General features: G+C 41.4%; 1 protein-coding gene and 1 pseudogene across 1 annotated transcript in view; both read right to left on the bottom strand.

Moving 5' to 3' along the window:
- LOC139750933 (kinesin heavy chain-like) overlaps positions 1-24,851 on the bottom strand; it is a 442,650-nt gene that overhangs the window by 285,879 nt on the left and 131,920 nt on the right. The window lies entirely within an intron of this gene.
- On the bottom strand, positions 11,795-13,793 carry LOC139750688 (tyrosine-protein phosphatase 10D-like; annotated as a pseudogene).

Raw genomic sequence — 24,851 nt, forward strand, 5'->3', positions numbered from 1 at the left:
GTCTAAGTTAGTGTTGATATCAGTCCTGTTTTCTATCATGACAGACCAGTCTGTACAGTCAAAACACGCTTGTAATCGTTGTCTCTTGTTATCGTCCCATTCTCTAATTTCAAATTCTTTCGATTTGACTCTTTTCAGTAATTGTTTATATGTAGGTACACAGTATAGCATGTTATGGTCTCCATTTCCAATGTTTGCTCGTTTAAAAACTTTATATCCATCTTTAATATTACAATACATCTTATCCAGTGTCGCATTACCTCTTGTGGGACAGTTTACTGTTTGTTCGTACGTAGGGACTTTTCCTTGAAAATCACAATGATTAAAATCTCCTAAAATAATTATTGCACTGTTCGGGCTCTCATTTTCACAGTTTGTAACACAATTTTCTAGTGTATCAGCTGCTATAACTTCGTCCGCATCCGGGGGTATATATACAAGTACTAGGATTATCTTATTAAATTCACGTGGTAGATAAAAGGGTCAACAGGTGAACGCTAAATACTCGATGTTGTTGTCACAGTAGCTCTTCTTAACATTAATTTGTGAACACCATCTGTCATTCACGTAAGCGGCAACCCCACCCCCTCGGTCCTTATCAACACCTTTCCTGTCAGACCGTACCAACACAAACCCATCGATAGCCAGTGTGCTATCCGCATCCCGATCTTGCAACCAGGTTTCCGTGAGGGCGATTACTGCACTGTCTCTATATTCTTGAATAAACTTACAGTTGGTACATAACTCATCCATTTTATTTCTAATTGAGCGTACGTTACCAAAGGTGATGGCTAGCAGCGGAGTCCTCATGCCACGTCTCCTAATTCTCACACGTATACCGCTGCGTCGCCCTCTTCTCCGCATTCGGTGTTTTTTCTCTGCTACATTTTCTGAGTATTCCTTCTCGTTGTAGCTTGTCTGTAATTCTTGTAGTCTTCTTACATCATTGATAAACTTAACAGGTAGAGGTGAGTCCAGCGAGGGTCGCAGGCTGATTAGGGAAGCACTGTCATATTGGATGTTTACATTCGTGGCTGTAGTCACCTTCATAACACACAGAATTACACCACAAATCAAGTACATTTTCTGGTTCCATAGTGTTAGAGTTGCTCCAGAGGCATTCATGGTTACTGTAGAATGGTCCAGGAAGTGCAGACTTATCAGAAAAAGGTTAAAAAGAGAGATAAAAGTCGGGAGCTCTAGCGCCGGGGCAGCTGTCGAGCAGCGCCACACACACACATCACGTCAACCCCGGTATCCCCGGTTTCATCGAGTAAGTAACGTAAGGGTAAGAGAGATGTGTGGAAATAAAAAGAGCTTGGTTGAGAGAGCAGAAGAGGGTGTTTTGAAATGGTTTGGACACATGGAGAGAATGAGTGAGGAAAGATTGACCAAGAGGATATATGTGTCGGAGGTGGAGGGAACGAGGAGAAGAGGGAGACCAAATTGGAGGTGGAAAGATGGAGTGAAAAAGATTTTGTGTGATCGGGGCCTGAACATGCAGGAGGGTGAAAGGAGGGCAAGGAATAGAGTGAATTGGAGCGATGTGGTATACAGGGGTTGACGTGATGTCAGTGGATTGAATCGGGGCATGTGAAGCGTCTGGGGTAAACCATGGAAAGCTGTGTAGGTATGTATATTTTGCGTGTGTGGACGTATGTATATACATGTTTATGGGGGTGGGTTGGGCCATTTCTTTCGTCTGTTTCCTTGCGCTACCTCGCAAACGCGGGAGACAGCAAAAAAAAAAAAAAAAATAATAATATATATATATATATATATATATATATATATATATATATATATATATATATATATATCTTTTTTTATTATACTTTGTCGCTGTCTCCCGCGTTTGCGAGGTAGCGCAAGGAAACAGACGAAAGAAATGGCCCAACCCAACCCCATACACATGTATATACATACGTCCACACACGCAAATATACATACCTACACAGCTTTCCATGGTTTACCCCATACGCTTCACATGCCTTGATTCAATCCACTGACAGCACGTCAACCCCGGTATACCACATCGCTCCAATTCACTCTATTCCTTGCCCTCCTTTCACCCTCCTGCATGTTCAGGCCCCGATGACACAAAATCTTTTTCACTTCATCTTTCCACCTCCAATTTGGTCTCCCTCTTCTCCTCGTTCCCTCCACCTCCGACACATATATCCTCTTGGTCAATCTTTCCTCACTCATTCTCTCCATGTGCCCAAACCACTTCAAAACACCCTCTTCTGCTCTCTCAACCACGCTCTTTTTATTTCCACGCATCTCTCTTACCCTTATGTTACTCACTCGATCAAACCACCTCACACCACACATTGTCCTCAAACATCTCATTTCCAGCACATCCATCCTCCTGCGCACAACTCTATCCATAGCCCATGCCTCGCAACCATACAACATTGTTGGAACCACTATTCCTTCAAACATACCCATTTTTGCTTTCCAAGATAATGTTCTCGACTTCCACACATTCTTCAAGGCCCCCAGAATTTTCGCCCCCTCCCCCACCCTATGATCCACTTCCACTTCCATGGTTCCATCCGCTGCCAGATCCACTCCCAGATATCTAAAACACTTCACTTCCTCCAGTTTCTCTCCATTCAAACTCACCTCCCAATTGACTTGACCCTCAACCCTTCTGTACCTATATATATATATATATATATATATATATATATATATATATATATATATACATATATATATATATATATATATATATATATATATATATATATATATATATATACATATATACATATATATATATATATATATATATATATATATATATATATATACATATATATATATATATATATATATATATATATATATATATATTATATATATATTATATTTATGGTGATCCAGTGGAGAGCAACAATGGAAGGAGTTAGGACCTTACAGCCAACGAGTCTCGAGGTGACTACGAGGGACAGTGTGTGTAAATATTGATACATCAGTGTCATGGCTACAGCAACAAGAGCATTGGCCATCTTTTGGTTATGTTTGGCGCCGAGTTCCACTAAGGATTGCGATCAACCCCGGGAACTTCCTCCACCAGTTGTATAAGGCCAACACGTCATGATGTCTCATCAGTTGTGTCATGAGGAAGGATCGTGAAATATTCTACAAGTCGCCCAGGGCCGGACCTTAGGAACTGCTGCTCTCACACAAGCCACCGTTTACGGGAAGTCAGCACCACAAGTAAAACATCCTCCTCGAAGGCTCAGAGTGGGGTGCCTAAATGTGTGTGGATGTAACCAAGATGTGAAGACCCTTACTGGAAAAACAATCACTCTTGAAGTAGAACCTTCAGACACAATTCAAAATGTGAAGGAAAATAGTGAAATTGGAGAAAAATGTAGCTTAGACATTGAAGCTTATTGATACAGTGGTTAAATTGATGAGAACTGCTATTGACGTTTGTGTAAATAAATTATACATTTCCTTTTTTCCATAGCCAGAGGTTGAACCATTATGTGACATTCATTTTTTCATTCATTTCAAGCTAGAAGTTTCAGTTTTCTAAATTGTTTCTTACATTTTTCATATGTATATATATGTATGTGTGTGTGTGTGTGTATATGTGCGTATGTATGTGTATGTGTGTGTATGTGTATATGTATATATATATGTATATTATCCCTGGGGATAGGGGTGAAAGAATACTTCCCACGTATTCCTCGCGTGTCGTAGAAAGCGACTAGAGGGGACGGGAGCGGGGGGCCAGAAATCCTCCCCTCCTTGTATTAACTTTCTAAAATGGGAAACAGAAGAAGGAGTCACGCGGGGAGTGCTCATCCTCCTCGAAGGCTAAGAGTGGGGTGCCTAAATGTGTGTGGATGTAACCAAGATGTGAAAAAAGGAGAGATAGGTAGTATGTTTGAGGAAAGGAACCTGGATGTTTTGGCTCTGAGTGAAACGAAGCTCAAGGATAAAGGGGAAGAGTGGTTTGGGAATGTCTGGGGAGTAAAGTCAGGGGTTAGTGAGAGGACAAGAGCAAGGGAAGGAGTAGCAATACTCCTGAAACAGGAGTTGTGGGAGTATGTGATAGAGTGTAAGAAAGTAAATTCTCGATTAATATGGGTAAAACTGAAAGTTGATGGAGAGAGGTGGGTGATTATTGGTGCATATGCACCTGGGCATGAGAAGAAAGATCATGAGAGGCAAGTGTTTTGGGAGCAGCTGAATGAGTGTGTTAGTGGTTTTGATGCACGAGACCGGGTCATAGTGATGGGTGATTTGAATGCAAAGGTGAGTAATGTGGCAGTTGAGGGAATAATTGGTATACATGGGGTGTTCAGTGTTGTAAATGGAAATGGTGAAGAGCTTGTAGATTTATGTGCTGAAAAAGGACTGGTGATTGGGAATACCTGGTTTAAAAAGCGAGATATACATAAGTATACTTATGTAAGTAGGAGAGATGGCCAGAGAGCGTTATTGGATTACGTGTTAATTGACAGGCGTGCGAAAGAGAGACTTTTGGATGTTAATGTGCTGAGAGGTGCAACTGGAGGGATGTCTGATCATTATCTTGTGGAGACTAAGGTGAAGATTTGTATGGGTTTTCAGAAAAGAAGAGTGAATGTTGGGGTGAAGAGGGTGGTGAGAGTAAGTGAGCTTGAGAAGGAGACCTGTGTGAGGAAGTACCAGGAGAGACTGAGTACAGAATGGAAAAAGATGAGAACAATGGAAGTAAGGGGAGTGGGGGAGGAATGGGATGTATATAGGGAATCAGTGATGGATTGCGCAAAAGATGCTTGTGGCATGAGAAGAGTGGGAGGTGGGTTGATTAGAAAGGGTAGTGAGTGGTGGGATGAAGAAGTAAGAGTATTAGTGAAAGAGAAGAGAGAGGCATTTGGACGATTTTTACAGGGAAAAAATGCAATTGAGTGGGAGATGTATAAAAGAAAGAGACAGGAGGTCAAGAGAAAGGTGCAAGAGGTGAAAAAAAGGGCAAATGAGAGTTGGGGTGAGAGAGTATCATTAAATTTTAGGGAGTATAAAAAGATGTTCTGGAAGGAGGTAAATAAAGTGCGTAAGACAAGGGAGCAAATGGGAACTTCAGTGAAGGGCGCAAATGGGGAAGTGATAACAAGTAGTGGTGATGTGAGAAGGAGATGGAGTGAGTATTTTGAAGGTTTGTTGAATGTGTTTGATGATAGAGTGGCAGATATAGGGTGTTTTGGTCGAGGTGGTGTGCAAAGTGAGAGGGTTAGGGAAAATGATTTGGTAAACAGAGAAGAGTTAGTGAAAGCTTTGCGGAAGATGAAAGCCGGCAAGGCAGCAGGTTTGGATGGTATTGCAGTGGAATTTATTAAAAAAGGGGGTGACTGTATTGTTGACTGGTTGGTAAGGTTATTTAATGTATGTATGACTCATGGTGAGGTGCCTGAGGATTGGCGGAATGCGTGCATAGTGCCATTGTACAAAGGCAAAGGGGATAAGAGTGAGTGCTCAAATTACAGAGGTATAAGTTTGTTGAGTATTCCTGGTAAATTATATGGGAGGGTATTGATTGAGAGGGTGAAGGCATGTACAGAGCATCAGATTGGGGAAGAGCAGTGTGGTTTCAGAAGTGGTAGAGGATGTGTGGATCAGGTGTTTGCTTTGAAGAATGTATGCGAGAAATACTTAGAAAAGCAAATGGATTTGTATGTAGCATTTATGGATCTGGAGAAGGCATATGATAGAGTTGATAGAGATGCTCTGTGGAAGGTATTAAGAATATATGGTGTGGGAGGAAAGTTGTTAGAAGCAGTGAAAAGTTTTTATCGAGGATGTAAGGCATGTGTACGTGTAAGAAGAGAGGAAAGTGATTGGTTCTCAGTGAATGTAGGTTTGCGGCAGGGGTGTGTGATGTCTCCATGGTTGTTTAATTTGTTTATGGATGGGGTTGTTAGGGAGGTAAATGCAAGAGTTTTGGAAAGAGGGGCAAGTATGAAGTCTGTTGGGGATGAGAGAGCTTGGGAAGTGAGTCAGTTCTTGTTCGCTGATGATATAGTGCTGGTGGCTGATTCATGTGAGAAACTGCAGAAGCTGGTGACTGAGTTTGGTAAAGTGTGTGGAAGAAGAAAGTTAAGAGTAAATGTGAATAAGAGCAAGGTTATTAGGTACAGTAGGGTTGAGGGTCAAGTCAATTGGGAGGTGAGTTTGAATGGAGAAAAACTGGAGGAAGTGAAGTGTTTTAGATATCTGGGAGTGGATCTGGCAGCGGATGGAAACATGGAAGCGGAAGTGGATCATAGGGTGGGGGAGGGGGCGAAAATTCTGGGGGCCTTGAAAAATGTGTGGAAGTCGAGAACATTATCTCGGAAAGCAAAAATGGGTATGTTTGAAGGAATAGTGGTTCCAACAATGTTGTATGGTTGCGAGGTGTGGGCTATGGATAGAGTTGTGCGCAGGAGGATGGATGTGCTGGAAATGAGATGTTTGAGGACAATGTGTGGTGTGAGGTGGTTTGATCGAGTGAGTAACGTAAGGGTAAGAGAGATGTGTGGAAATAAAAAGAGCATGGTTGAGAGAGCAGAAGAGGGTGTTTTGAAGTGGTTTGGGCACATGGAGAGGATAAGTGAGGAAAGATTGACCAAGAGGATATATGTGTCGGAGGTGGAGGGAACGAGGAGAAGAGGGAGACCAAATTGGAGGTGGAAAGATGGAGTGAAAAAGATTTTGTGTGATCGGGGCCTGAACATGCAGGAGCTTGAAAGGAGGGCAAGGAATAGAGTGAATTGGAGCGATGTGGTATACCGGGGTTGACGTGCTGTCAGTGGATTGAATCAAGGCATGTGAAGCGTCTGGGGTAAGCCATGGAAAGCTGTGTAGGTATGTATATTTGCGTGTGTGGACGTATGTATATACATGTGTATGGGGGGGGTTGGGCCATTTCTTTCGTCTTTTTCCTTGCGCTACCTCGCAAACGCGGGAGACAGCGACAAAGTATAATAAATAAATAAATATTATATTTATATATTTTATACTTTGTCGCTGTCTCCCGCGTTTGCGAGGTAGCGCAAGGAAACAGACGATAGAAATGGCCCAACCCACCCCCATACACATGTATATACATATGTCCACACACGCAAATATACACACCTACACAGCTTTCCATGGTTTACCCCAGACGCTTCACATGCCTTGATAAAATCCACAGACAGCACGTCAACCCCGGTATACCACATCGCTCCAATTCACTCTATTCCTTGCCCTCCTCTCACCCTCCTGCATGTTCAGGCCCCGATCACACAAAATCTTTTTCACTCCATCTTTCCACCTCCAATTTGGTATCCCTCTTCTCCTCGTTCCCTCCACCTCCGACACATATATCCTCTTGGTCAATATTTCCTCACTCATTCTCTCCATGTGCCCAAACCACTTCAAAACACCCTCTTCTGCTCTCTCAACCACGCTCTTTTTATTTCCACACATCTCTCTTACCCTTACGTTACTCACTCGATCAAACCACCTCACACCACACATTGTCCTCAAACATCTCATTTCCAGCACATCCATCCTCCTGCGCACTACTCTATCCATAGCCCACACCTCGCAACCATACAACATTGTTGGAACCACTATTCCTTCAAACATACCCATTTTTGCTTTCCGAGATAATGTTCTCGACTTCCACACATTCTTCAAGGCCCCCAGAATTTTCGCCCCCTCCCCCACCCTATGATCCACTTCCGCTTCCATGGTTCCATCCGCTGCCAGATCCACTCCCAGATATCTAAAACACTTCACTTCCTCCAGTTTTTCTCCATTCAAACTCACCTCCCAATTGACTTGACCCTCAACCTTACTGTACCTAATAACCTTGCTCTTATTCACATTTACTCTTAACTTTCTTCTTCCACACACTTTACCAAACTCAGTCACCAGCTTCTGCAGTTTCTCACATGAATCAGCCACCAGCGCTGTATCATCAGTGAACAACAACTGACTCACTTCCCAAGCTCTCTCATCCCCAACAGACTTCATACTTGCCCCTCTTTCCAAAACTCTTGCATTTACCTCCCTAACAACCCCATCCATAAACAAATTAAACAACCATGGAGACATCACACACCCCTGTAGCAAACCTACATTCACTGAGAACCAATCACTTTCCTCTCTTCCTACACGTACACATGCCTTACATCCTCGATAAAAACTTTTCACTGCTTCTAACAACTTTCCTCCCACACCATATATTCTTAATACCTTCCACAGAGCATCTCTATCAACTCTATCATATGCCTTCTCCAGATCCATAAATGCTACATACAAATCCATTTGCTTTTCTAAGTATATATATATATATATATATATATATATATATATATATATATATATGATTAAGGGAAGGAACCTGGATGTTTTGGCTCTGAGTGAAACGAAGCTTAAGGGTAAAGTGGAAGAGTGGTTTGGGAATGTCTTGGGAGTAAAGTCAGGGGTTAGTGAGAGGACAAGAGCAAGGGAAGGAGTAGCAATACTCCTGAAACAGGAGTGGTGGGAGTATGTGATAGAATTTAAGAAAGTAAATTCTCGATTAATATGGGTAAAACTGAAAGTTGATGGAGAGAGATGGGTGATTATTGTTGTATATGCACCTGGGCATGAGAAGAAAGATCATGAGAGGCAAGTGTTTTGGGAGCAGCTGAATGAGTGTGTTAGTGGTTTTGATGCACGAGACCGGGTCATAGTGATGGGTGATTTGAATGCAAAGGTGAGTAATGTGGCAGTTGAGGGAATAATTGGTATACATGGGGTGTTCAGTGTTGTAAATGGAAATGGTGAAGAGCTTGTAGATTTATGTGCTGAAAAAGAACTGGTGATTGGGAATACCTGGTTTAAAAAGCGAGATATACATAAGTATACGTATGTAAGTAGGAGAGATGGCCAGAGAACATTATTGGATTACGTGGTAATTGACAGGCGCGCGAAAGAGAGACTTTTGGATGTTAATGTGCTGAGAGGTGCAACTGGAGGGATGTCTGATCATTATCTTCTGGAGACTAAGGTGAAGATTTGTATGGGTTTTCAGAAAAGAATAGTGAATGTTGGGGTGAAGAGGGTGGTGAGAGTAAGTGAGCTTGGGAAGAAGACTTGTGTGAGGAAGTACCAGGAGGGACTGAGCACAGAATGGAAAAAGGTGAGAACAATGGAAGTAAGGGGAGTGGGGGGGGAGGAATGGGATGTATTTAGGGAATCAGTGATGGATTGTGCTAAAGATGCTTGTGGCATGAGAAGAGTGGGAGGTGGGTTCATTAGAAAGGGTAGTGAGTGGTGGGATGAAGGAGTAAGATTATTAGTGAAAGAGAAGAGAGAGGCATTTGGACGATTTTTGCAGGGAAAAAATGCAATTGAGTGGGAGATGTATAAAAGAAAGAGACAGGAGGTGTAGAGAAAGGTGCAAGATGTGAAAAAGAGGGCAAATGAGAGTTGGGGTGAGAGACTATCAGTAAATTTTAGGGAGAATAAAAAGATGTTCTGAAAGGAGGTAAATAAAGTGCGTAAGACAAGGGAGCAAATAGGAACTTCAGTGAAGGGCCAATGGGGAGGAGATAACAAGTAGTGGTGATGTGAGAAGGAGATGGAGTGAGTATTTTGAAGGTTTGTTGAATGTGTTTGATGATAGAGTGGCAGATATAGGGTGTATTGGTCGAGGTGGTATGCAGAGTGAGAGGGTTAGGGAAAATGATTTGGTAAATGGAGAAGAGGTAGTAAAAGCTTTGCGGAAGATGAAAGCCGGCAAGGCAGCAGGTTTGGATGGTATTGCAGTGGAATTTATTAAAAAAGGGGGTGACTGTATTGTTGACTGGTTGGTAAGGTTATTTAATGTATGTATGACTCATGGTGAGGTGCCTGAGGATTGGCGGAATGCGTGCATAGTGCCATTGTACAAAGGCAAAGGGGATAAGAGTGAGTGCTCAAATTACAGAGGTATAAGTTTGTTGGGTATTCCTTGTAAATTATATGGGAGGGTATTGATTGAGAGGGTGAAGGCATGTACAGAGCATCAGATTGGGGAAGAGCAGTGTGGTTTCAGAAGTGGTAGAGGATGTGTGGATCAGGTGTTTGCTTTGAAGAATGTATGTGAGAAATACTTAGAAAAGCTAATGGATTTGTATGTAGCATTTATGGATCTGGAGAAGGCATATGATAGAGTTGATAGAGATGCTCTGTGGAAGGTATTAAGAATATATGGTGTGGGAGGCAAGTTGTTAGAAGCAGTGAAAAGTTTTTATCGAGGATGTAAGGCATGTGTACGTGTAGGAAGAGAGGAAAGTGATTGGTTCTCAGTGAATGTAGGTTTGCGGCAGGGGTGTGTGATGTCTCCATGGTTGTTTAATTTGTTTATGGATGGGGTTGTTAGGGAGGTAAATGCAAGAGTTTTGGAAAGAGGGGCAAGTATGAAGTCTGTTGGGGATGAGAGAGCTTGGGAAGTGAGTCAGTTGTTGTTCGCTGATGATACAGCACTGGTGGCTGATTCATGTGAGAAACTGCAGAAGCTGGTGACTGAGTTTGGTAAAGTGTGTGGAAGAAGAAAGTTAAGAGTAAATGTGAATAAGAGCAAGGTTATTAGGTACAGTAAGGTTGAGGGTCAAGTCAATTGGGAGGTGAGTTTGAATGGAGAAAAACTGGAGGAAGTGAAGTGTTTTAGATATCTGGGAGTGGATCTGGCAGCGGATGGAAACATGGAAGCGGAAGTGGATCATAGGGTGGGGGAGGGGGCGAAAATTCTGGGAGCCTTGAAGAATGTGTGGAAGTCGAGAACATTATCTCGGAAAGCAAAAATGGGTATGTTTGAAGGAATAGTGGTTCCAACAATGTTGTATGGTTGCGAGGCGTGGACTATGGATAGAGTTGTGCGCAGGAGGATGGATGTGCTGGAAATGAGATGTTTGAGGACAATGTGTGGTGTGAGGTGGTTTGATCGAGTAAGTAACGTAAGGGTAAGAGAGATGTGTGGAAATAAAAAGAGCGTGGTTGAGAGAGCAGAAGAGGGTGTTTTGAAATGGTTTGGTCACATGGAGAGAATGAGTGAGGAAAGATTGACCAAGAGGATATATGTGTCGGAGGTGGAGGGAACGAGGAGAAGAGGGAGACCAAATTGGAGGTGGAAAGATGGAGTGAAAAAGATTTTGTGTGATCGGGGCCTGAACATGCAGGAGGGTGAAAGGAGGGCAAGGAATAGAGTGAATTGGAGTGATGTGTTATACCGGGGTTGACGTGCTGTCAGTGGATTGAATCAAGGCATGTGAAGCGTCTGGGGTAAACCATGGAAAGCTGTGTAGGTATGTATATTTGCGTGTGTGGACGTATGTATATACATGTGTATGGGGGTGGGTTGGGCCATTTCTTTCATCTGTTTCCTTGCGCTACCTCGCAAACGCGGGAGACAGCGACAAAGCAAAAAAAAAAAAAAAAAAGAAATATATATATATATATATATATATATATATATATATATATATATATATATATATATATTTTTTTTTTTTTTTTTTATACTATTCGCCATTTCCCGCGTTTGCGAGGTAGCGTTAAGAACAGAGGACTGGGCCTTAGAGGGAAAATCCTCACCTGGCCCCCTTCTCTGTTCCTTCTTTTGGAAAATCAAAAAAAAAACGAGAGGGGAGGATTTCCAGCCACCCACTCCCTCCCCTTTTAGTCGCCTTCTACGACACGCAGGGAATACGTGGGAAGTATTCTTTCTTCCCTATCCCCAGGGATAATATATATATATATATATATATATATATATATATATATATATACAGTTTTTATGAGTAAAATATTCACAAACTGATATCCTAATCCTTCCATTTCCAAATAATTATGAATACCATATATTATTTTCAATGTTCTCAAAAAAATTCACAAGGTCCTGCACATAAAGATTTCTATAAGAGCTGTTTAACAAGTACAATGTGCTTGTTACTTCAAATCTGAATAGGCTGGAAGTGGCTGCAGCCCATAGGCCTCCTGTCACATACCTGATTCAGCTATTCCCTCATCATCTTCAAATCCTTGATTGTCATGAATCTCTGTTACAGAGTGTTCATTTTCTCTTCCTTCTAAGACAGCCAGAAGGCACTGGTGGATGCAAATATACTGTTGTTCGGTTTGTACCATCCACACTCGTCGTCGCATTTCGTATACGATACCAAATATATCTACATAATCACAGGTACGGATGCTGAATAAAATACGGTCCAAGGAAATGAAAGTCCCAGACCGACCCACACCAGCACTGCAGTGCACAATTGGTTTTTGATCTGGCCCAACTCGTTCTCAGAATGATCGGACAAATCTAACAAGAGTTTGCGGAGGATCAGGAACACCAAAGTCTGGCCAAGTTGTGAAGTGGAAATGCTGTATAATGCGACAAATCTCTCCTTTGCAGACTCGAAACTCAGTTACGTTCCAATCTGGGAAATGGCTTTCATTAAGAATGGTCACCTGGATATCTCCATATTACACAGGCTGAGTATCATATGGCCAATAGTGGTCACATTTTTCACGTCCCTTTTCAATGCATCGTGTAAGCATGACTATAGCACGAGAGTTACTTTCCCAGCACATTCTCCAAAAGTCATCCCGTGTTGAAGGAAGAGGACCCTACGTCACAACAAATTCCCTCGGAGAATTATATCCCAGTACGTAGTTCGCATTGATGTAATCGGTGCCTTCCTCATCATCAGTGGGCTGCAGTTTAACTCGAGAATGGTCATACGGAAGAATATTGGTGAAACGATTTTTTGGTCGATTGACTGGCAAATCAGCAGCAGTGCGCTGGAGATCATGTCCAACATGCTTGAGTGCTTCATACTCTTCAGAGAAGTGATATTCTGAATCAGCAGCCATAAACATATAGTGTGCTGCAAAGTCCTTCAACTTCACTGGTCGACTTGTCTCAATTAGGGAATCTGGGAGGGAGTGCATATCACCATCTGTGATATTCACATTTACTCTTAACTTTCTTCTTTCACACACTTTACCAAACTCAGTCACAAGCTTCAGCAGTTTCTCACATGAATCAGCCACCAGCGCTGTATCATCAGCAAACAACAGCTGACTCACTTCCCAAGCACTCTCATCCACAACAGACTTCATACTTGCCCCTCTTTCCAAAACTCTTGCATTCACCTCCCTAACAACCCCATCCATAAACAAATTAAACAACCATGGAGACATCACACACCCCTGCCGCAAACCTACATTCACTGAGAACCAATCACTTTCCTATCTTCCTACACGTACACATGCCTTACAAACTCGATAAAAACTTTTCACTGCTTCTAACAACTTGCCTCCCACACCATATATTCTTAATACCTTCCACAGAGAATCTCTATCAACTCTATCATATGCTTTCTCCAGATCCATAAATGCTACATATAAATCCATTTGCTTTTCTAAGTATTTCTCACATTCTTCAAAGCAAACACCTGATCCACACATCCTCTACCACTTCTGAAACCACACTGCTCTTCGCCAATCTGATGCTCTGTACATGCCTTCACCCTCTCAATCAATACCATTCCATATAATGTACCAGGAATACTCAACAAACTTATACCTCTGTAATTTGAGCACTCACTCTTATCCCCTTAGCCTTTGTACAATGGCACTATGCACGCATTCCACCAATCCTCAGGCACCTCACTATGAGTCATACATACGTTAAATAACCTTACCAACCAGTCAACAATACAGTCACCCCCTTTTTTAATAGATTCCACTGCAATACCATCCAAACCTGCTATATATATATATATATATATATATATATATATATATATATATATATATATATATATATATATCCCTGGGGATAGGGGAGAAAGAATACTTCCCACGTATTCCCTGCGTGTCGTAGAAGGCGACTAAAAGGGAAGGGAGCGGGGGGCTGGAGATCCTCCACTCTCGTCTTTTTATCTTTTTTTTAATTTTCCAAAAGAAGGAACAGAGAAGAGGGCCAGGTGAGGATATTTCCTCAAAGGCCCAGTCCGTCTGTTCTTAACGCTACCTCGCTGTCGTGGGAAATGGCGGATAGTATGAAAAAAAAAAAAAAAAAAAACATTCTCGGAAAGCAAAAATGGGTATGTTTGAGGGAATAGTGGTTCCAACAATGTTGTATGGTTGCGAGGCGTGGGCTATGGATAGAGTTGTGCGCAGGAGGATGGATGTGCTGGAAATGAGATGTTTGAGGACAATGTGTGGTGTGAGGTGGTTTGATCGAGTGAGTAACGTAAGGGTAAGAGAGATGTGTGGAAATAAAAAGAGCGTGGTTGAGAGAGCAGAAGAGGGTGTTTTGAAGTGGTTTGGGCACATGGAGAGGATGAGTGAGGAAAGATTGACCAAGAGGATATATGTGTCGGAGGTGGAGGGAACAAGGAGAAGAGGGAGACCAAATTGGAGGTGGAAAGATGGAGTGAAAAAGATTTTGTGTGATCGGGGCCTGAACATGAAGGAGGGTTAAAGGAGGGCAAGGAACAGAGTGAATTGGAGCGATGTGGTATACCAGGGCTGACGTGCTGTCAGTGGATTGAATCAAGGCATGTGAAGCGTCTGGGGTAAACCATGGAAAGCTGTGTAGGTATGTATACTTGCGTGTGTGGACGTATGTATATACATGTGTATGGGGGGGGGGGGGTTGGGCCATTTCTTTCGTCTGTTTCCTTGCGCTACCTCGCAAACGCGGGAGACAGCGACAAAGTATAAAAAAAAATATATATATATATATATATATATATATATATATATATATATATATATATATATATATATATATATATATATATATTTTTTTTCATACTATTCGCCATTTCCCGTGATAGCGAGGTAGCGTTAAGAACAGAGGACTGAGCCTTTGAGGGAATATCCTCACCTGGCCCTCTTCTCTGTTCCTTCTTTTGGAGAAAAAAAAAAAAAAAAAAAAAAAAAAAACGAGAGGGGAGGATTTCCAGCCCCCCGCTCCCTCCCCTTTTAGTCGCCTTCTACGACACGCAGGGAATACGTGGGAAGTATTCTTTCTCCCCTATCCCCAGGGAATATACATATATATATATATATATATATATATATATATATATATATATGGTGGTGAGAGTAAGTGAGCTTGGGAAGGTGAGGTGAGTTTGAATGGAGAAAAACTGGAGGAAGTGAAGTGTTTTAGATATCTGGGAGTGGATCTGGCAGCGGATGGAACCATGGAAGCGGAAGTGGATCATAGGGTGGGGGAGGGGGCGAAAATTCTGGGAGCCTTGAAGAATGTGTGGAAGTCGAGAACATTATCTCGGAAAGCAAAAATGGGTATGTTTGAAGGAATAGTGGTTTCAACAATGTTGTATGGTTGCGAGGCGTGGGCTATGGATAGAGTTGTGTGCAGGAGGATGGATGTGCTGGAAATGAGATGTTTGAGGACAATGTGTGGTGTCAGGTGGTTTGATCGAGTGAGTAACGTAAGGGTAAGAGAGATGTGTGGAAATAAAAAGAGCGTGGTTGAGAGAGCAGAAGAGGGTGTTTTGAAGTGGTTTGGGCACATGGAGAGAATGAGTGAGGAAAGATTGACCAAGAGGATATATGTGTCGGAGGTGGAGGGAACGAGGAGAAGAGGGAGACCAAATTGGAGGTGGAAAGATGGAGTGAAAAAGATTTTGTGTGATCGGGGCCTGAACATGCAGGAGGGTGAAAGGAGGGCAAGGAATAGAGTGAATTGGAGCGATGTGGTATACCGGGGTTGACGTGCTGTCAGTGGATTGAATCAAGGCATGTGAAGCGTCTGGGGTAAACCATGGAAAGCTGTGTAGGTATGTATATTTGCGTGTGTGGACGTATGTATATACATGTGTATGGGGGGGGTTGGGCCATTTCTTTCGTCTGTTTCCTTGCGCTACCTCGCAAACGCGGGAGACAGCGACAAAGTATAATAAAAAAAAAATAATATATATGATGAGAGTGTTAGTAGTTTTGATGCACGAGACCGGGTCATAATGATGGGCGATTTGAATGCAAGGGTGAGTAATGTCGCACTTTAGGGAATAATTGGAGTACACAGGGTGTTCATTGTTGTAAATGGAAATGGCTTGTAGATTTGTGTGCTGAAAAAAAGAGTGGTGGTTGGGAATACCTCGGTTAAAAAGAGAGATATACATAAGTATATGTATCTAAGTAGGAGAGATGGCAAGAGAGGGTTATTGGATTACGTGTTAATTGATAGGCATGCGAAAGAGAGACTTCTGGATGTTAATGTGCTGAGAGGTGCAACTGGAGGGATGTCTGATCATTATCTTGTGGTGGCAAAGGTGAAGATTTGTAGAGGTTTTCAGAAAAGAAAAGAATGTTGGGGTGAAGAGAGTGGTGAAAGTAAGTGAGCTTGGGAAGGAGACTTATCAGAGGAAGTACCAGGAGAGACTAAGTGCAGAATGGAAAAAGGTGAGAGCAAAGGACATAAGGAGAATGGGATGTATTTAGGGAAGCAGTCATGGCTTGTGCAAAAGATGCTTGTCGCATGAGAAGCGTGGGAGGTGGGCAGATTAGAAAGGGTAGCGAGTGGTGGGATGAAGAAGTAAGATTATTAGTGAAACAGAAGGGAGAGACATTTGGACGAGTTTTGCAGAGAAATAGTGGAAATGACTGGGAGATGTATAAAAAAAGAGGCGCGAGGTTGAGAGAAAGATGTATAAAAAAAAAAAAAAAGAGGCAAGAGGTTGAGAGAAAAGTGCAAGAGGTGAAAAAGAGTGCAAATGAGAGTTGGGGTGAGAGAGTATCATTAAATTTTAGGGAGAATAAAAAGATGTTTTGGAAGAGGGTAAATAAAGTGCATAGGACAAGAGAACAAATGGGAACATTGGTGAAGGGGGCTAATGGGGGAGGTGATAACAAGTAGTGGTGATGTGAGAAGGAGAGGGAGTGATTATTTTGAAGTTTGTTGAATGTGTTAGATGATAGAGTGGCAGATATAGAATGTGTTAGATGATAAGAGTGGCACATATAGGGTGTTTTGGACAAGGTGGTGTGCGAAGTGAGAGGGTTAGGGAGAATGATTTGGTAAACAGAGAAGAGGTAGTAAAAGCCTTGCAGAAGATGAAAGCCGGCAAGGCAGCAGGTTTGGATGGTATTGCAGTGGAATTCATTTAAAAGGGGGTGACTATGTTGTTGACTGGTTAGAAAGGATATTTAACATATGTATGACTTAGAAAAGCAAATGGATTTGTATGTAGCATTTATGGATCTGGAGAAGGCATATGATAGAGTTGATAGAGATGCTCTGTGGAAGGTATTAAGAATATATGGTGTGGGAGGCAAGTTGTTAGAAGCAGTGAAAAGTTTTTATCGAGGATGTAAGGCATGTGTACGTGTAGGAAGAGAGGAAAGTGATTGGTTCTCAGTGAGTGTAGGTTTAAGGCAGGGGTGTGTGATGTCTCCATGGTTGTTTAATTTGTTTATGGATGGGGTTGTTAGGGAGGTGAATGCGAGAGTTTTGGAAAGAGGGGCAAGTATGAAGTCTGTTGGGGATGAGAGAGCTTGGGAAGTGAGTCAGTTGTTGTTCGCTGATGATACAGCGCTGGTGGCTGATTCATGTGAGAAACTGCAGAAGCTGGTGACTGAGTTTGGTAAAGTGTGAGAAAGAAGAAAGTTAAGAGTAAATGTGAATAAGGGCAAGGTTATTAGGTACAGTAGGGTTGAGGGTCAAGTCAATTGGGAGGTGAGTTTGAATGGATAAAAACTGGAGGAAGTGAAGTGTTTTAGATATCTGGGAGTGGATCTGGCAGCGGATGGAACCATGGAAGCGGAAGTGGATCATAGGGTGGGGGAGGGAGCGAAAATTCTGGGAGCCTTGAAGAATGTGTGGAAGTCGAGAACATTATCTCGGAAAGCAAAAATGGGTATGTTTGAAGGAATAGTGGTTCCAACAATGTTGTATGGTTGCGAGGCGTGGGCTATGGATAGAGTTGTGCGCAGGAGGATGGATGTGCTGGAAATGAGATGTTTGAGGACAATGTGTGGTGTGAGGTGGTTTGATCGAGTAAGTAACGTAAGGGTAAGAGAGATGTGTGGAAATAAAAAGAGCGTGGTTGAGAGAGCAGAAGAGGGTGTTTTGAAATGGTTTGGGCACATGGAGAGAATGAGTGAGGAAAGATTGACCAAGAGGATATATGTGTCGGAGGTGGAGGGAACGAGGAGAAGAGGGAGACCAAATTGGAGGTGGAAAGATGGAGTGAAAAAGATTTTGTGTGATCGGGGCCTGAACATGCAGGAGGGTGAAAGGAGGGCAAGGAATAGAGTGAATTGGAGCGATGTGGTATACCGGGGTTGACGTGCTGTTAGTGGATTGAATCAAGGCATGTGAAGCGTCTGGGGTAAACCATGTAAAGCTGTGTAGGTATGTATATTTGCGTGTGTGGACGTATGTATATACATGTGTATGGGGGTGGGTTGGGCCATTTCTTTCGTCTGTTTCCTTGCGCTACCTCGTAAACGCGGGAGACAGCGACAAAGCAAAAAAAAAAAAAAAAAAAAAATGACTCATGGTGAGGTGCCTGAGGATTGGCAAAATGCATGCATAATGCCATTGTACAAAGGCAAAGGGGGATAAAAGTGAGTGCTCAAATTACAGAGGTATAAATTTGTTGAGTATTCCTGGGAAATTATATGGGAGGGTATTGATTGAGAGGGTGAAGGCATGTACAGAGTATCAGATTGGGGAAGAGCAGTGTGGGTTCAGAAGTGGTAGAGGATATGTGGATCAGGTGTTTGCTTTGAAGAATGAGTGAGAAATATTTGGAAAAACAAATTGATTTGTATGTAGCATTTATGAATTTGGAGAAGACATATGATAGAGTTGATAGAGATGTTCTGTGGAAGGTATTAAGAATATATATGGAGCAAGTTGCTAGAAGTAGTGAAACATTTTTATCGAGGATGTAAGGCATGTACGCGAGTTGGAAGAGAGGAAAGTGATTGGTTCTCAGTGAATGTCGATTTGCGGCAGGGGTGCGTGATGTCTCCATGGTTGTTTAATTTTTCTATGGATGGGGTTGTTAGGGAGGTAAATGCAAGGGTTTTGGAGAGAAGGGGAAGTATGCAGTCTGTCGTGGATGAGAGAGCTTGGGAAGTGAGTCAGTTGTTGTTCGCTGATGATACAGCACTGGTGGTTGATTCGGAAGTTGGTGACCGAGTTTGGTTAAGTGTGTGAAAGAAGAAAGCTGAGAGTAAATGTGAACAAGAGCACGGATATTAGGTTCAGTAGGGGTGAGGGACAAGTCAGTTGGGAGGTAAGTTTGAATTGAGAAAAACTGGAGGAAGTGAAGTGTTTTAGATATCTGAAAGTGGATTTGGCAGTGGATGGAACCATGGAAGCGGAAGCGAGTCACAGGGTGGGGGATGGGGCGAAAGTTCTGGGAGCATTGAAAAATGTGTGGAAGGTGAGAACATTATCTCAGAAAGCAAAATTCCAACAATATCATATGGTTACAACGTATGGGCTATACAGAGAGTTGTGCGGAGGAAGGTGGATGTGTTGGAAATGAGATATTTGAGGACAACCTATGGTGTGAGGTGGTTTGATCGAGTAAGTAATGAAAAGGTAACAGAGATGTGTGGTAATAAAGAGAGTGTGGTTGAGAGAGCAGAAGAGGGTGTTTTGAAATGGTTTGGTCACATGGAGAGAATGACTGAGGAAAGATTGATAAAGATGATATATGTGTCAGAGGTGGAGAGAACAAGGAGAAGTGGGAGACCAATTTGGAGGTGGAAAGATAGAGTGAAAAAGATTTTAAGTGATCAGGGCCTGGACATGTAGGAGGGTGAAAGACATGCAAGGAATAGAGTGAATTGGAATGATGTGGTATACTGGGGTCAACATGCTGTCAGTGGATTGAACCAGGCCATGTGAAGCATCTGGGGTAAACCATGGAAAGTATTGTGGGGCCTGGATGTGGAAAGGGAGCTGTGGTTTCAGTGCATTATACAAGACAGCTAGAGACTGAGTGTAAATGAATGTGGCCTTTGTTGTCTTTTCCTAGTGCTACCTCACGTGCATGCGGGGGGAGAGGGTCGTCATTTCATGTGTGGCAGGGTAGCGACAGGAATGAATAAAGGCAGCAAGTATGAATTCTGCACATGTGTATATGTGTGTGTATGTATATATATGTATACATTGAAATGTATAGGTATGTATATGTGCATGTGCGAACATGTATGTATTTACATGTGTATGTGGGTGGGTTGATCCATTCTTTCATCTGTTTCCTTGCACTACATCGCTGACACGGGAGACAGCAACAAAGTATAATAATAAAAAAATGTAGAAGAACAGAAGAATGAATAAGGATAGGATACAATGTGTATGTTTTGTCTGTAAAGGAAATGTGAATAATGACTTGTTTCAATTAATCAACTTCATGAATACAAAAAACTTATTATAAAGGACTCGTATAGGAGTAGTAGCCAAAGTTTTGTTTTAACACTCTATACATAAGTTACTGATGCATCTTAGCAAAAATGGAAGACTGTATCAGCCTGACCCACCATATGGAACTGGGTTTAGACAGACAAAAAGACACTTTTTAACTATTCAAAATCATCATATGCCTAAAAAGTAACCATTAATAGAAGATACCATTAACCCTTCATGTCATTTTCATTTCTTTCATGCATCAATTTACAACCAGAAATCCATCCAAATGTAACTATACAACTCAATTGAAGTTATGAGCTCAATTCATAGTGTGTGCTACCCTTGTTTTCCTAAAATCATTGCATGATCCACAAAGGATTTTGGGGTACAAAAACACAACCAGAAAAATTTGGTTAAACACACTCAGGAAGAGATCAAGAATTACAAATCTTCTAGAGTGAGCTATGTATTAGAACAAAGGAGGTGGACTGGTAGATTATATATTCCTAAATTGCCAAAAAGCATTTTGCATGTTCCAAATCAGAAGATGATTAAAGTGTTTGATCCACGGGCAGGAATAATGGGTATATTCCTCCCCTTGGTGGAAGGATGAGAAGGGCAAAAGTTTGAAGAGCACACTCTAAAAATGGGTTGGAGTCACCAATAGAATGCCAAAAAGCTTGGTCTTGGGTCCAATGTATGTACATGACCTGTCTGATGGAGTGGAACCTACATCTTGTTTGTAGATGATACCAAGGTCATAAGAGAAGTAAAGAAGACAATTTCATCAGTTTACAGAGAAATCTGGACAAACTCCAAAGTCAGTCTCATGAATGGCTGATGATCATCAGTCCAAGTAAGTGCAAGTAATGAGGATAGGACATACTTACCACATCATGAATGTAAAAATGCCATATTAAGTGTGCACTGTGTGGATGTACCATGAGATTGCTCATACCAATACCAGAATACCTTGGGCCACAAAAGACATAGGACATGTAAATGAATTGCCAGAAAGTATGGATTCCTACATGAATACGTTTGCAAATGATACAAAGATCATGAGGGAAGTGATAGGTGAGGAGGATTGCATCAACTTACACGGAGACTTAAAGAGACTCCAAAGTTGGTTTAATAAACAGTCGAAGAAATTCAGCCATAAATGTAATACAATGTGGATGGCTCACAGGACAAGATGGTCTCAATTCAAATATTACCTAGGAGGAAATAAGCAGCAGTAATCTGTGTGAGAGATACTTGTGAGTCGATATCATTCCTAACCTGTTGCCAAAGTCTCATACTGAGAGACTCACACAAGACAAAGTGTCTCCTGGCTAATGTTAGCATAGTATTAAATGGAGTACATGGATAAGGAAAAATTCAGCAAGCTATTCACATCCTATATTAGGCCAAAACTAAAGGAGCATCAAGAACTAACAGATGAGGTCCAGAAGATGGCAACAAAGACATTAATTTGAATTAAGATAGCTGTTATGAGGAAAGGCTAGAGGACTTAAATTTGCCCTCCATCGAAGAGAAAAGTGGGTGGTGACCAGATCAAGACTACGTTTCTACATCAGCTTCACATGCATTATGTCCATTTCTTCAAAAGATACAGGGATAGAACAACAAGAGGGAATAACACAAGATGTAACTAAAGGAGAAACTTTTTAAAAAGGATGGAGAGAAGTAGTTTCATGGTAAAAGGGTAGTGAAAGATTGGAATACACTCAATGAGAATACAGAAATTGTGGACAGGATACAAAAGTTTAAAAAATTGTAGCAGTCAAGATGGGTCAAGAGATGGGGACCTATGACTGAAAAACTCTTTCCTGATACTGTACAAATAGGTATCCAAATTTAATCCACCACAGGCCAGGAAGTCTGGTACAATGGAGCATTTATTCCCTGTGCAATTATCAAGTAATCAGAGAAGCTGGAGATAACAGAAAAAAATTAAATATGACGAATTGTGGCTAGAGGGGAAATAGCCAGGAGGCCTAGACACAATTTCAATGGCTTGAAGACATGTCTAAACGTCTTCCTATGATACCACTCACTGAATAGTTTAAACTAACATTTTACATAAAAAGTACACATAGTTACCTAAGATTTCAGCCCCATATCATTCATGGGAGATGAACAGAAAGAATGAGAAAAACATAAAATGATACCCATAGAGATTAAATCTAAAATCTGTCAGCCTATTCTGAAAAAGTTTGTCCAATGACAGTGGGGTTGCCCTCTCTGTTAACAAGCAAAATCCATAGTAACAATCAAAAGATCCAGGTATGATAAAATCTTGTACCTATAATCAATGTCTTTTCCTTAGGTGATACATACTGGGAGAAAATATAACATCTTAGAAGTGGCATGAAAATCACCCCTCCTCAAACCTTCCATACCCCCCTGAGGATTTGGAGAACATATAGCAGTGAACTCCTAGGGATTTGGAGAACAAATAGCACAGAGAAAGTGAGAGACAGGAGATGGAAAGAAAAAAATAAACATCTAGGTTAATTTTAAGGCTAAAAAATCTTATCTCTCAGACATGGAATACAATGAACATTGAGAGCTATTCTCTGGGAATTTACCAGTTACAACCAATCCAAACCAAACTCTGCTTAGGAGGAACAGCCTTCTCTCACTCTTTACAAACTTCCCCAGGGGTCTGCCCTGAGCTAATCAAAAACAACCACTGCACTAATAACATATATGAACTCATACCAACAGTAAAGAGCTCAAAATTCACAGATCAAGGCTCCAAACCATGACAGTCTTTTCTTCTTTTTTAATAAAAACAGAGGGAAATGTAAGGCAGCAAAGAACACCCAGAAAAATTGCTCACAGCGAAACAATAAGAAATTTTTTTAAAATCTTCAAAAACTTCATTCTCCCCTCAATCTGTCTTGAGAGGACTGAGAGCAAAACTACATGAAAAAAAAGGAGTTCATAAAAAACTTTTAAATCAAATCAAATCTAGGAACAAAAAACTTACTCTCAGTGGTAAATCCAAGATATACTGGAATCTGACTCTCCAGAGCCACACACAGAATATCCATGTCTAAACAATGGCATCTCCTGACAAAACTGGAAGATGAGTGCCAAATGCCCCCTTTCTTGATTTCCTCCAATGAAAGGTTTCTGGAGAATGTCAAGTTATAGGCCAGTATCCTCATATCATGTGCTCCAGCATAATACTAGGGTTCATCCAATAGGAAAAATTTCTTGATCCAGTTTGAGATATTCTCACCAAAAGAGGTTAAATGAGCCTCTGAAAATTTTGTATAGTCCAACAAGTCTTCAAGAGATTTAAATGGGCATAAGGCATGAACATAACCAGACAATGTCTTCTTAAAGAGGACAATAAAAGGAGTTTCTTAATTCAACAGTTTCATTTCTAACAAAAATCTGGTATTTGGGTTTACCTTGTCCCAAAACTTTTATCTCTGGATATAACATGTAATTCACTAACTTTCTTCCCAAAGTCCAAAGCTATGAAGAAAAATCTTCATAAGATGATGGAACAGAGCAAAATTGAACGGAAAACTATAAACCTAAAAGGCTTTAGACTAGACAGCACCCACTTGAGGCTACTAGTCTTCTTAAAAAGACACACTGGTGAAGTTTTTTCCATAGTGGACCAGTTAATCAACACCAAAACCCTGAGATTAGGATTCTTAAAGGGCAATCTTGAAGGAAGCAATAATGCTTCTGCCCTTGCTCTTGTCATGAGCTCTAAACATGGGGCTTCATTCAATTTCATGACATTACATTCTTTATGGAATAGTACAAGATTTCCAGACCAACTGGTACTATTTTCAGGGTGAAAGTGGCAAATGCTGTGTAAAAGGTCACCTATTAAGAATTATCTAAACCTCTTCTTGTGGAAGTGTTTGAGAAAATCCATAGACATAAATTCCAGAAACCTGGACTTGTAAGTTGCGGACTAGCAAAATGCTGAGGTGGTCTAGAAGAGCCCGAGGTATCACCTGGGTTATATGACAATGGACTCTCTGGCACAAGTTGTATGTCCCACTCTTGGGCAGTTAGCATTATCATAAACTAAAAACCATCTAGTTTGAGGGATAAATATGGCTCCAAGGATATATCCAAGGACAGATCATTTGTTGCACTTGCCCTTGCATCTAAAATTAGAAAGATGTATGTCTGGTGTAGCACACTGGTTCTGATGGCAAAAAGATCTACTTGGGGTGCCACTCATACAAAAAGGACCCAACTGAAAGCCATCTTCCCTCATGATAATCTCTATTGACAACATAACCCTCTAGAAGGGGCATCTGCTTATGGCAAAAAGCCACATAAATAAGCAGAGAATTATCCATTATATCTAAAAAGCAAGGATTTGCAAAAGCCTTCATTCATCAGGCACTTGACAGCCTCAGTACATACTTTTTTCAAAGATTCCAGTCAT

The sequence above is a fragment of the Panulirus ornatus genome, chromosome 10, assembly GCF_036320965.1.
Source record: "Panulirus ornatus isolate Po-2019 chromosome 10, ASM3632096v1, whole genome shotgun sequence".
Taxonomy (NCBI): domain Eukaryota; kingdom Metazoa; phylum Arthropoda; class Malacostraca; order Decapoda; family Palinuridae; genus Panulirus; species Panulirus ornatus.